The sequence below is a fragment of the Euprymna scolopes genome, chromosome 14 (assembly GCF_053919585.1).
Source record: "Euprymna scolopes isolate OS-2025 chromosome 14, ASM5391958v1, whole genome shotgun sequence".
NCBI lineage: Eukaryota > Metazoa > Mollusca > Cephalopoda > Sepiida > Sepiolidae > Euprymna > Euprymna scolopes.
In genome coordinates this window covers 107,732,829-107,744,990 of record NC_136495.1, presented here as the reverse complement: position 1 = coordinate 107,744,990, position 12,162 = coordinate 107,732,829, and the positions used below count along the sequence as shown (strand labels likewise).

The window sequence follows — 12,162 nt, the reverse complement described above, 5'->3', positions numbered from 1 at the left end:
GGCATAGTAAATAGGTACATGAAATACTGTAAAATCTTTCTTTTTCTTTTTCTTTTTTTTTTTGTGAAGGAAGTCACCACTTATGAAGGCCCTGAAGCGAGTCGAGGATAGAGTGTACGGTAATCGTTGGAACAATAACGTAGTAATCGCTAGTAGGGGAAATTGTGTATAATTTGATTATTTAAGGGGACATTTCAACAAGAATTTGTGTACGTTGGACTTGAAGACGACCATATTGTAGTCAGTTGAAAAGCAGGCTGACGGAACAGAGTCCCACGGGCGGGCAGTTCTAGGAAGGAGGCTTTGTTCATGGAGTCAATGTTTAGGCACAGATAGAGTGGGGAAAATCATTGATAGTGGTTTTAGTTGACTGGGTGTTTTTTGTGAAAGTTTGGCAAGGGAAGAATCATAAATCGGAGCTCAGACGAGCAAATTAACTTCATGTGCTACTCCCTGGAATCGACGTGTAGTATTTTAAGTAGATTTGCCAACTGGAGTAAGTGTGGTATTGTGATGGCTGTAGCTAAGATTAAGATAGCTAGAGTAAAATAGCTGATGTGACCAACAAGTCCCATTTTCTCTACTCTTTTGATGGCCTTGTGGCTTATTCGTTACATTGTATTATTTTGAACTTATAGCAAATAAATAATTCTAAGTGTAATATTTGTTCTTGGATAAAGAAGAAATAATCCTTCTTGACTGGGGCAATGTTTATTTTTTATCATCCAGAGTTGGATGCTCCCCACTTCACCCACATAAAAAAAAGATTTAAAAAAAAACCCTAAGCATACGTCTAACTTTTCCTTTGCCGAAGTATAATGGGGGGGGGGGGTCACCTCAAATACACAAACGGAATGTTCAAGAAAGATTATCGCTACAGTCCTCTGTCTCCACTCTCGTTGCCTTCTCTCCTGCCCGATCGGGAATATTCTCTCAGCACTGAGAAATGAACATCGTTTTATAGTTTCCATCTTCACGCACACACAAGATTACGCGAGAACGGACGAAATAAAAATACTGGCCGCCATGTTTTTTTCTTCCTTTTCTTCGCCTGAACTTACTCGCTGAGCAACCACAGTAAGACTTGTCTTTCTTGCTTCTAACCACATGCCTCCCTGATCTCAAGATCACATTTCGTAGTCTCTCATCCACTGTGGCGGTCGCCTCTCTCTACTTGGCCTCTGAGGTGTTTCGTCCTCCTCCTGTGGCTGCACACTCTCTTCCACTGCTTTGCCCTTCACTGGTCTGACATCGAGAATGTGCCTCGGGACTCCTTCCACCACAATGTTGTTACTAGTGTTCGTCCCAGTCACACGACCTCTACTCCATTGTGTGGTGTAGCGCGCCCCCGGTGGCTTCACCCATACCTCGTCCCCGAATTTAATTGTCCCTGTGGCCTCTACTTCTCGGCTTGCCGGCTCCACCCTAGGATGTCTCCAGGAATATGCAAACGTTGACAGTTGTGGGACCGTTTCTGGTACTTGTCCCAGTTTAGGCGACATGTTATACCAGAAGACGGCTTGCTCAGGTGAGGTACCTCCTCTTTCCGCAACTGCCTTTATGGTGCGGTGGTTTCTCTCCACAATCCTGTTGCCACTGGGTCTGTAGGCAGCTCTGAAAAATTGTTGGATCTTCCATTTCTTCAGTACTTCTGTCACTGCTACTGACTTGAATGCAGTCCCGTTGTCGGTTAACAACTCTTCCACGGGGCCTCGTTCCAAAAACACCTCATCAAGGATTGCCGCTATTTCATTGCCTGTTCCTCCACATAGCTCCTTCCATAGGGCAAATCGCCCGGGCCCACAGTCAATCATGGTCAGGTAAAGTCCACCCCTGTAATGGGTGACATCGCATGCCAGTCTCTCCCAGGTCCCACTCACTCCCAATTGACCAGCTTCATGCGTGCTTGGAGCAGGATCAATCGACTGACATCTGTCGCATGTCCTGACCATTTGCCTCACTTGCTCCTTGGTAACACTCGGGTCGACTTTTTTCACTAAGTACCAAGTCCTCTCTACCCCCATATGGTGCGAATTGTGCAGTTCTCGCACGCCAACATCATCTAGATCCGATGCAGCAACAACATCTTTCTTTGGCAACAACCAACTCTTCTTCACTGTCGTGAGAGAATCTGCTCGGTTCTTTTCAGAAGCCACCATGTCTACACGAAGCTTCAAACAAAACTCTTGCATCAGCTCAGCCAGCACCCCAAGCCTGCACTTCACTAACATCTCTGCAGCCCCTTTCGTTTTTATCCTTTTTTCGCTTGAAATGAGAGACTTTAGCCAAGCAAACACCGTGGCAGAGTCTGTTTTGATGCAGATGTCATGTAGTCCCTATTTCAAGGCCAGATTGACTCCTTTTATTGTCGCATCTAATTCCGGCACATTGATGTGGCTGACGTCATTCTTTTTTCTCAACCAGGGTGCATCTTCTGCAACTACTCCTCCAATTTCCAAAACGACCCCTGTTGCAATGCTGCTCGCTTCGCACCACACGATTCCATCCAATGTTCGCGGTACGTTCCAGGTTCCCCGGACTGGGTCTTGCTGTTCTGCTTCTTTCAGGAGCTCTTCCATCATGGCGACTGTTCTTTCTCCTACCTTATCATTCCATCCTCGTCCTTCGGCATGTCTCTTTATGTAGCTGCATGCTTGTCTAAGCCAGCTAGCAACGGGGTAATGTCCGATCAACTTTCCACATATGGAAAAAAGTTCACATCTGTTGAGCTCCTGCTTCAGTTGTGGGATCTCGTTTCCCCTACGAAACTCTAGGCCGCCTGACGCACCTCGTTTCAGTTTTAGGGCCAAAGCAGCCCCTCCGTCTAATTCTTCCGGCTCTTTGGCGACCAACCCAAACCTCTTCAAATGAGCCACGACCTCCTTGGCAGTTACCACAGTCTCATTCACCAGAATGTCGTCTATGTATGAGCTCACTACTCCATCTCCCTTTCCCATTGTCTCCAGAATCTTCCTGAGGATAGTTGACATAATCTTGGGTGCCGAATTTAAGCCGAACCCCACTCGCATAAGGCAGTAGGTTTTGCCTTTGTACTTGACTAACTGATATTTCCAGAGCTTCTTGACAACATGGAGTTGCAAATAGGCAGATTTTAGATCTACCAACATAGATGCGCCATTCATTTGCCTCCATTCCCTAATGGTCTCACTGCACACATCTACGGTGTCGCCTCCCGTATGGCACTTAACATGGCCGTTCAGCTCTCGAAAATCCAGGACCGGTCTTACTTTCCCTTTAGTTGTTTACAGAACGGCCATCAACGGCAAAATGCCCGACTCCACGCCATCTGTCCAAGGCATCAGTATCCCCTCCTCAATCCATCGGTCGACTTCTTGCTCAAACTCCTTTCTCGCCCCTCCTTTAAGTGAATTTGTGTAGCACGCCACCCTGTTTGTCAGCAATGGCGCTTGATGTTTCCATGCCCACTCCACCGTCCACTGCTCTCCGTCGAATTCGGCTCGGAAGTCCTGATCTTTGATCGACAATTTTCTTTCCTCCCCGATCTTGTTAATCCCTCTGGGGGCTTGCTCCATCACCGTGCTCTCAGCTAGTCCGAACCTCATGTTGTTACATGTGATGGTAACATCTCCAAGGCGGCATATAACATCCATTCCAATGATGGCTTGGATGCCAGGCACCAGGCGATCAGTGACAATTGCATGGACCCTCATCCGACGTTCAGCAATATCAATAGTGACGGTCTTCCTCCCTCGACACTTCACTCGCGACCCATCGAATGCCACTACTTCACCCTTCCCTTTCCATCTTCCGACCAGGGTAGTGTGCACCATGGTAGTGGTGCAGCCAGTGTCAATCAGGGCCATAACTTCCCGTCCTTCCACCGCAATCTTCTGTTTGGGCATCTGCTGCAGGTGCGCCACTATTCTCGAATCGGGGCGGCCGCTGGCACGTCGGTCTCCCCTCGCCAGTTTCCCGAACTTGTGCATTTTACCGCTAAATGGCCTCTCTGATTGCATTTGTAACACGCTGTCCATTGCAAGAACTTCCTGCAGTCTCTTCTCATGTGTGGTCCCCTGCATTTGAAGCATGCTATCCCCGGGTTCAGTAGATTCTTGCCCACATCCTGCTGTACCGTTGCTGTCGTTCCTCCAGGCTCCGTGAGCTGGGTGCTCACCAAGATTTTTGCAATTTTAAGCAGCTCACTCACATCCAGCGTCTCCACTCCTGGGACCTGCTGCAACCTTTTCGATATCTCTTCCAGGAACCTGGTAACGAAAGTCATCTTGACTATGTGACTCATGGCGTGTCCCCTGATGCCCGACAACTCAACCAATCTCCTTATCTCATTCGCGTAGACATCAACAGATTCACCAGTTCACCTCTTCTCTTTCAACTTATTAAAGGCCTCGAAAGGCCCCTCTGCAAAAGCTTCGATCAGTCGACCCTTGATGGCATCCGCATCACCCTGTTCCCACTCGCTGAGCTCCAAATAGAGGGCCAGTGCGTCCCCTTCTAGAAACAGTGGTATTACTGCGGCCACATCATCCAGCCTCTAAATCCTTGCTACAAGGTCCACTTTTTTAAGCCACGGCACCACATCACCGTAGCCATTAAAAGGCTTAATCATGTTGCTTAAGCCTGCGTTGGCCATCGCCGAAATAGCTTGAAGTATAATGGAGGGGGGTCACCTCAAATACACAAACGGAATGTTCAAGAAAGATTATCGCTACAGTCCTCTGTCTCCACTCTTGTTGCCTTCTCTCCTGCCCGATCGGGAATAATCTCTCAGCACCGAGAAATGAACATCGTTTTATAGTTTCCATCTTCACGCACACACGAGATTACGCGAGAACGGACGAAATAAAAATGCTGGCCACCATGTTTGTTCTTCCTTTTCTTTGCCTGAACTCACTCGCTGAGCAACCACAGTAAGACTTGTCTTTCTTGCTTCTAACCACATTTGCAATGAGGTAAGTGAAAATATTTATCTTCTTCCCATGGAGTGGGGGAGGGGGAGATGTGATACAAAGGTTGGAAAATGGGATTAAAGATCCGGCACCCTAGAGGAAGAGCATTCTGACCTGCAAAAATGCCTGAACAACGCTGGTCGGCATTTCCTGGGAGGGGCACCTCAAGTGATTAGTAGGGCTATGACATGAGAATATTCTTTTCATTATTTCGATTCTCAAGTAGATATCAGTTAATATCGTATATGTTTTTAGATAGAATGATGTAGTTCTCGATTGATTAACTGTGTCCAACTGTGTTAAAACAATGAAAAGAATATTGTCATGTCACAGCCCTAGTGATTAGTGATAAACTAACCACTTCTCAAATAGAGACAACAAAACCTAACAGGGTTAAACCCCTGGAATTACACAACATACTAACAACATACTACTATCAACAGGGCAAAAAACACTTCATAAATGGCTTAGACTCTGTTAGTTTTGATGCCAACAGAAAAAATCCCTCGTGAGACTTTGTTACAGGGGGTCGATATTGGTTGTGGTGTCAATCAACCATGAAACTAAGAAAGTAGACACAGGCAAAATATGACAAATGGCAAAGAAGAGAAGACAAACTCAGATAAAATGATGTATTTATTCCACTATAAATACCAAAGGAAAAAAGGGTAGACAAACTGGAGAAAATCGATTAATCAAGATTCTAGAATCAGGAAAGTCAAAAAACTGAAAATGTTGTACCTAGATAGCAATGGAGACAATGGAAAATAGGAATACAGGATGCTGGATAACTGGAAAGGCTGTGTAGTGTTATCATAGAACTACTTTCATACGCGTAACAAGGAAATCATGGCGTATGAATATTGATGTAAACCGCCTAATACATATCGTATTCGACAACATGGCGTAGACCTCAACACACGTACCTTCAATCTCTCTTCCAATGTAAATATGTAATAAAGTTCTATATCAAATAAAACCACAACTTGGTTATCAATTACTTATAATAACAAACCTAAACCAACGACAGGCTGGAGATGTGGAGACTGGATTTTGGACAATACAGAATGATGTCGCATGTAGATTGATGTGGACATTCCTGAGGTGTGATGAAATGTCCCAGGACATGGCCAGGGGCTGGATTGACTGAAACAGAGGTTGTAAGAAAGGCTGGATCCTGGATCCTGGATCCAGGCATCGATGGTCACTGAAACAGAGGACCAGATGTTGATGGGCACTAGATCAAGTTGCTGGATGCTGTTGGGCATTGAAACAGGGAGTCTGCATCAACGAGTACTGGAGCAGGGAACCGGATGCTGGCTTTAGGCAGGAACTGCTGGAAGTTGTGTGAGCATGAGACGCTGGAAGCCACAAGAGTGAGCTGGAGTGACAATAACTGGAAGATACAGGCGTAAGTTGCAGGAGTCGGATCAGGAACTGGAGAAGAGAGCTGAAGTCAGATGGATGAAGCAGGCAACAAGGAATGAGAGACTAAATTTGAAATTGCATTCTAATAGTTTGTGTTGTCCTTAAAATGATAGTTTGATTAATTTATTTTATTTTGTAAACCAAAGTTAACAAAACAAAATTAGGCACAAGGCCAATTAAAAAAGTGAGGAGGGGCATCTGTGGAAATCTTTGCCACTGTACGTTCGATTTGTCTAAGCTAATCCTAGCTAGAGTTCTCAGTCACCATAATACCGCATTCATACCAGGAGTCATCCTACTTAAGATTACCAAATCAAGTTGATTTTTTTTATGTGCTGTTGTATTCTTCTCTTCCGGGGTTCGATGACTGCCTATTCAGTCGGGGAGCTCCCCAACGACTGATTGGAGTTGTCTAGTTCTCTCTCACTGCAAGAACTTAGACATTAGGGTTGGAAAGTGGGATTGAGAAGTCAACGCCGCAGAGGAGGGACACTGACTTGCAAAAAGTGCCTGAGCAGCCCTGTCGGCATTCCCTGGTAAGGGCACATCAGGCAATTAGCAATAAACTAACTTCTTCTCAAAGAGAGAAGATAAAGCCTGGGAGGGTGAACCTCCTAGAACTGCACAGAACTAAACTCCCACCACAAAATCAACAGGGACTGGATCATTACAGGAATGGTCTAATCTTTGTTGATTTTGTGGGGGGGGGGGAGCCGAGTTTGATGGTTTTAGTCTGATTAGAAATTAAACCCTGTTTTGCCCAAGAAGAAATCGAAATCCTGGAAGTGGATTTACAGTCATATTTGAATAGTTTGTCATGAGGAGTCATGTCACATTAGCGGCAGTGCAAAGTACTGATCTAATCGAATGGAGAGCATCAGATCGCACGTCTTCCCAACAGGGCAGTTTCATGTTGCTAGAGTGTAAATTTATTTGAGTGGCCTTCAATAAAGTACCATTAAGTTTCTCAATCTATCCATTACCTTCAGGGTAGTATCCACTTGTTTTAGAGGTAGCAATACTGTTAAGTATTGAAACATTATGCTGAACAAAGATGGCGGTAGTAAATTAAATCGGCAAAGAATCAATGCAGTCATGATCTCAAGCATCGTGTAATTCTTAATAACAAAGATGGCGGTGAAGTATCAATGCAGTCACAATTCAGTCATTTCAAGATGAAGGTTGACAGCGAACTAAATTGAATCTAAAATTCGATATTTTTATAATAAAGTTGGAGACTTCTGATTGGTTGATTGTTCTAACCGTAAGTTATAAGTAAGACCGTCGAAATCACTGGGGTCATACCCTCATTATAAATCAAAAACATTTTAACACTTTTCCATGTAAGAAGTCTCTAATTTCTCCTGCAAAGAAGTCAGCAGCTTAGTCAGTATGTATCATACCAACAATTGAACGTGTCTGGTTCAAACAGTGAATGATGGTTTTGCTTGTCATGTCCTTACAAGGAAAAGCAAAAGGAAAGCGAGAATACTCATCAATTATAGCAAGCAGGTATTTGTTACCATGTAAAGAAGTTGGTAATGGGCCTTTGAAATCAATGTTCAATCACTGGAAAGGTAGTATGGTCTTTATGAGGGTTCTCTTGTTACTACTGACAAGTTTGAGCTTCAAATACTGGCAGGAGGAGCAGGAGTTATTTATGTTTTTTATTTGGTCTAAAGAGAATGGGAGATTCCTTGTTCTGATAAAATGGCAGAGCTGTGTAATACTAGGATGGCATAATTGAATATGCGAATCACAAATTGCAAAGTGTGAACAAGAAGTGCATTTTCTGTTTCGATTATATTGAATTTGAACTGTGACAGTTCAACATGCCAACAACATATTTTGTCATTTTTAATTTTAGATTTTCCACTGTTGTCAAATATAAAACTGATGCTCTTTTGATCCATAATGACTGAAATATCTGTTAAGTAGGAAGTGGCGCCACTTTTGAAGATCTTTGACAACTTCAACCGCTTCCTTTTCAACAGCATGATGCTTGATTTCGTTCAGGTTCAACATCCGTGAAAAGAATGCAACAGGTCAACGTTGTCTGCTGTAGATCTAGTAGAACGGAAACTATATTTCACATCACTAATAAGGTTGTTTTTGCTGAGATGGTTGACTACTTCTCTATTTAACACAGATTCCAGCAGCTTACTCATGATGCACAGGAGACTTGTTGGTCTGTACTGAGAGGGAGATGAGCGATTACCTGAATTCTTAAATACAGGGCATACTGATGAGATTTTCCAAGGTGTTGGGAAGCATTTCTCCTTAAGACCACGCTTAAATAACTTTGTAAGTATGGGTGCTAGTTCTGGTTGAAGCTTTTGGAGCACTATAATTGGAATGCCGTCAGGGCCAGTTGCTTTACTGGAATCAAGGTTTTTGATTTGCTTGGCAACCTCATGTACAGATATTTGTATGTCATATAGCATGTTTTCAGATACACGAGGGAATACTGGGGGTTGGCGGCCTTGGTCATAAAGGGTAGAATTAGCTGCAAAGTTCTTGGCAAAGAGTTTGGCTTCACCTGATGCTGATGCGATTACCTCAGGTCCATTGATGATAGTTGGGATAGAGCACACACTTCTGTTCAGGATTCTGTTTGCTATTTGCCAAAACTGATGGGACACTAGCTGCTGCTCAGCTACTTTGAACTTGATGGACTGAGCATATAACTCTCTCGCATTCTTTATTACTATTTTACATAGGTTGCTGGTGGACCTGAAGGCGGCTTTAGTCTCAGTACATCTATTACATTGGAAGCAATGGAAAAAGTGATTTCTGTGTGCAATGGCTGTTAGGTTTTTGCTGGAACTTTTTCAAGGGTATACAATGGTCTGTACCTACAATTAACCATTATGTCAGGTCTGATACTATAGAGGACACATTCTTTTTAAACAGGGAACACAGAGGTAGATCTGATATAAATGTGCGGAAGCTATCCCAGTCAGCCATGGAGTAGGAATCAATCACGTGTGTAGCAGAATAGGTCACATGAATGAAAATATGTATATATGTGTGCGTATCAAGATGTATGTGTATGTATGTGCGTATGTATATATGTTTTTTGTGTTTATATATATATATATATATATATATATATATATATATATATATATAATGTGTTGGGACGATTAATCAGAATCAGAATCGGGAATCGGAAAAATTGGAATTTTTATGAGTAATGCAATCAGTATCAGAATCGGGAAAATATAAGCCTAATTTCCGATTCCAAAAACGATTCTTTGCATACTTTTTTGAACTTAAGTTTACATTGCTGATACTACTGATGAATACTTACTGTTTTTAAACAATTAGTAAGATCATAATAATGTAATAATACGATGGAAAGTTATTTTATTTGCGTAAAATAAACAAAGCAAAAATTGAAATTGTACATAAATTCGCTAGGTACACTTTAGAGGAATGCAGTTTATTTACAAGGTTCCAAAAAATGTTTTAAAAGTTTAATAAAATATTTTTTGTCAAGAAAAGCACTATCAAACATTATTGATAATTAAATCCAAAGTAGAATATAATAAATATTTTTTTTTTAAATCTTTTTAACTATTTTATGCTCTCAGTTTTTGTCCAGTTGGATTCTGTCTAGTAGACTTTGTTCTGTCCCTCATCTAGCATTTGCAAATATTACAAGGGATGGGCGGAACGTATGAAAAAAGTTTGTCTAAGAATTAAATGAGGTATAAACTTTGTGAATTTTCACACCTTTGTGTGAGATACGTTTGGTGTCAATTCTTCTTTGATTCTGTCTGTCTTGCTAAGACTTAGGAATTGTTAAGGGCTCTAGGCAGTCAAAGTAATCCATTGTTTCAGCCTGGAGCTAGATTTACCTCCCTATCACATGTCTGTATACAGATTGTAAAACAAAATTAACACTACTGATAAAAAATGATTTTTGGTTTATTGAAATCTTACAGTAGTCTATTTGTCAAAGAAATGCTCCACTGACTAGACACAGATGAAAGATTGAAAATTTGCTAAATGTAAGTGTATCTTTAAATTTCATTCTGTTATATTCCTAAATACTTAGGAAATAAAGACAAACGTGAGTTACACCGAGTGGTATGTGTAATGGGGTTTATTTATAATACAGAAACGTAAGGCTGCTCGCCTAAGGTAAATAGAAGTACATAGTAACAAGTATGGGGAAGAAAGTCTGATAATCAACACGTAAGACTATCCGTCTTACTGCGACTGCTTGTCTGCCGCTGTCTGCCGCTGTCTGCCCAACAGTCCAATATATATATACAGTTTGTAACCGGTGTATAGCCAGTTATGTTCCTTCACAACACCTCCCCCTGAAGCTGAAATCTTCCTGATTTTAGCTTAAATACCTCTTCCTTTTAGGGTCAGGGCTTAATCTCCTGGTAACTTTTCTCTTTCTTGCGCTTTTCCTTCTGGTCAGCGTTACCCGGGGTAAAGGTTTCTGTCCAGCCCGTATGGTCGGTTCAGGCGAAATATTCATTGTTTGCGGTACACACGCTGGTTTTGGTATATCAAAAATATCGCACAATGTTTCCATTGGTGTCTCTTCCACATTTGGAGACAGTCTGGGACGTATTTGATTTCTGTATCTTTTGCAGACAAAACTTAATCCTTGGATGGTATAGACCATGCTCCCAATCCTTTTTTTGATAATACCTTCAACCCACTGATTTCGTCCATTTTGAAAATTTTTGAAATATACATTTTCACCTGGGGAGAAGCACTTGGTATTAAGGTTTTCTTTTTTGAAAACTTTCTTTTTCTCTGGTAGCAGCCTATCGAAGACAGATCTTATCTTTCTTGCAAACATTAGCTCAGCCGGGGAAGAATTGACATTATTATTAGGATTTGGTGTCACCCTGTAAATTGCTAAAAATGTTTGAATACATTGTTCGTCTGTGTCCGTAGTAAGATTTTTCTTAAGTGCCCTTTTAAACGTATCTACAAATTTTTCGGCCAACCCATTCGATCGTGGATGGTACACAGGTGTTGTCATATATAGAATATTTAGTGAGTCACAGAATTCTTTGAATTCATGAGCAGTAAATGCTGTTCCATTATCGCTCACTAAGGTTTTTGGCACTCCAAAACGGCTAAAAATTTCATTAAGCGCACTCACAGTGTTTTTTGCTGTTGGATGTCTAAACTTAAATATTTCTGGCCATTTTGAAAAAGAATCTACAATAATCAAGTAAAAATAACCATTTATAGGTCCCGCATAATCAATATGCAGACGTGACCAGGGTAGGTCCGTCTTTGGCCATGGCGTCGTTTTTACTGGAGGATCTCGAGCTGCTAATTGACATCCTCTGCATGTCTTGACACATTTTTCAACTTCCTTGTCCATACCAGGCCAGTACACATATCCTCTCATAAGGGATTTCATTCTCGAAATGCCCGGATGACCTGTATGAAATTCCTTCAGAATTTTCCTCTGTAACGTTAGTGGAATTACGATCCTCTCACCATACATGAGCACATCTTCACAGATGGAAAAAGGCGTTGTTTGATCTACCTTTTTATTTTTTTTTATCCATCCCAATTGATTTTTCATTTTCTTAATGAAAATGTCATTTACTGCCTCTTTTTTTATTTTTTCGAAAGTTACCGGAAGTTCACGTATCATATTACACATTGAACTTGTACATTCACTTTCGTCTTTAAGCGCAGCAATTACCGTTTCTTCGAAACTTTCGCTTCTTTTAGGGATCAACCGTGATAATGCATCTGCGTGTCCTATTTTTTTGAGGATACATGTTCCATCTTA

At 41.9% G+C, this 12,162-nt stretch overlaps 1 protein-coding gene across 2 annotated transcripts in view; it reads right to left on the bottom strand.

Moving 5' to 3' along the window:
• The window catches only part of LOC145293208 (SCY1-like protein 2), a 207,101-nt gene that overhangs the window by 157,597 nt on the left and 37,342 nt on the right, over positions 1 to 12,162 (bottom strand). The gene's annotated exons all lie outside the window — the stretch shown is intronic.